Source organism: Pinus tabuliformis, chromosome 9, assembly GCF_031772625.1.
Source record: "Pinus tabuliformis cultivar Carrire ecotype Pingquan chromosome 9, CPIR1, whole genome shotgun sequence".
NCBI classification, from domain to species: Eukaryota; Viridiplantae; Streptophyta; class Pinopsida; order Pinales; family Pinaceae; genus Pinus; species Pinus tabuliformis.
This window is the reverse complement of record NC_142307.1, coordinates 469,870,160-469,871,824: the sequence shown is the minus strand read 5'-3', so window position 1 is coordinate 469,871,824 and position 1,665 is coordinate 469,870,160. Positions and strand designations below refer to the sequence as shown.

The 1,665-nt window shown below is 40.5% G+C and overlaps 1 pseudogene; it reads left to right on the top strand.

The window, feature by feature from the left end:
• Nucleotides 1-204: 204 nt before the first annotated feature.
• On the top strand, nt 205-1,419 carry LOC149149229 (protein DMP2 pseudogene; annotated as a pseudogene).
• The last annotated feature ends 246 nt before the right edge of the window (nt 1,420-1,665 follow it).

Below are 1,665 nucleotides of genomic sequence, written 5' to 3'. Positions count from 1 at the left end.
TTGCGCATCTAAGTCGAATTATTGGAGTCGAACTACTCCAATTTCAAAGGTCGGAAAGAGCCATTCAACGCTTCGACTCCCACACGCACAAGGTTTCCATTTATCCAGCCGCCACCAATCAAATCGCAATCCCAAACAATTTAAATATGGCCTAACAATTTTCTGAGAATTTTCAAAGAATCTATGTGCTAATGCCTAGAGTTAGGTGGATGCCCATCCTTATAAGTTACCACGAGTGCCTTCAATCTCTCGTCACTATCTACCAACGCGAGCCAGATCAAGAAGGGCGCATAGCAGAAATAGTAAGCAGGTGTATTCAATGGCTAGTGCAATGGCTAGAACAGTGGGTGAATCAGCCCGGCTAGAAGCTTCGCCACTAAGAGCCGAGGCCACCACCACCACCACCACTAAATCTACGTTAGAGACTCTGCTCGACAAGGTATTTTCAAGCTCCGCTAATCTCATCAAACTGCTTCCCACCACCACGGTGCTTATTTTCCAAGTTCTGTCGCCCACTCTCACCAACGGAGGCACCTGCTACACCTCCAATAAATATTTGACCGGATTTCTTCTGGGCTTCTGCGCGTTTTTGGCCGCCTTCTCTTGCTTCACCGATAGCTACAGGTCGTCTAGCGGGACGTTATACTACGGGATCGCCACCGCAACGGGTCTGTGGACATTAAATTCGCAGATCAACAAGACGGTGAATCTGTCTTCTTACAAGCTCACTGTTCTTGATTTCGTGCACTCTGTGTTGACGGTTGTGGTATTTGGTGCTGTCGCCCTCATGAATTCCAATATTGTGAATTGTTACTATTCGGATGTTCGGGCTGATGCGAAGCAGTTGGTGACTAACCTTCCACTTGTCGCTGGGTTTGTTGGCAGTGCGCTCTTTCTAGTGTTTCCCACCACACGCCATGGAATTGGATATGCCTCTTCTACCACCACGACCACGACCACGACCACTTAGTGGGGAGTATGGGCGCCGTAGTTAAGGTTATTTTATCTTCATCGTAGATTTAGGTTATTTTTTCTCTATTTGATTGTAAATTTAGAGAATATTTTGGATTCTCTTATGGATCATAGATTTAGGAATATCTCAGAATCAAAAAATAACAAAAATCAAATAATTAACCTAATTGTAATTAGATTTCAAGATATTCCCAAAATCTACTATCAAAATAAATTTGAATTCCTGTTTCTTGTATCATCTTTCTCTCCTCCTCCAAAGCGGCTAGCTATTATTCAATTTCTAATTACTCTGAATTGCAGAGCGTGTGAAGAATAACGGCCTGCTCTTGTTTAGTTTCATATTGCTGTAAATCGGAGAGCGCGTAAAGCATTTCATTAAAGGTGTTCAGTGAATATGGGTTTTACGCGCTGAACCTGTTAAATAATGAATGACTTGTAATTACTCGAAAGCCTGTGAATTTGCAGTATCGTCTGATGCTTTTGTGGGAATGATCGTCTGATTTTTCCCCTAGTATCTTTCTTAATTTATGTTATTTTCATTTTTTACTTCAACGGATCTTGTATATTTGAAGAGTTATAAAAATGATTTTACATTAATTTTATTTATCAGGAGTTTTCACTTTTTGTTAATGTGTTATATATTTCAAAATCCAAGAGTTTTTACTTATTTGAAGAGTTATAAAATTGAGTTTA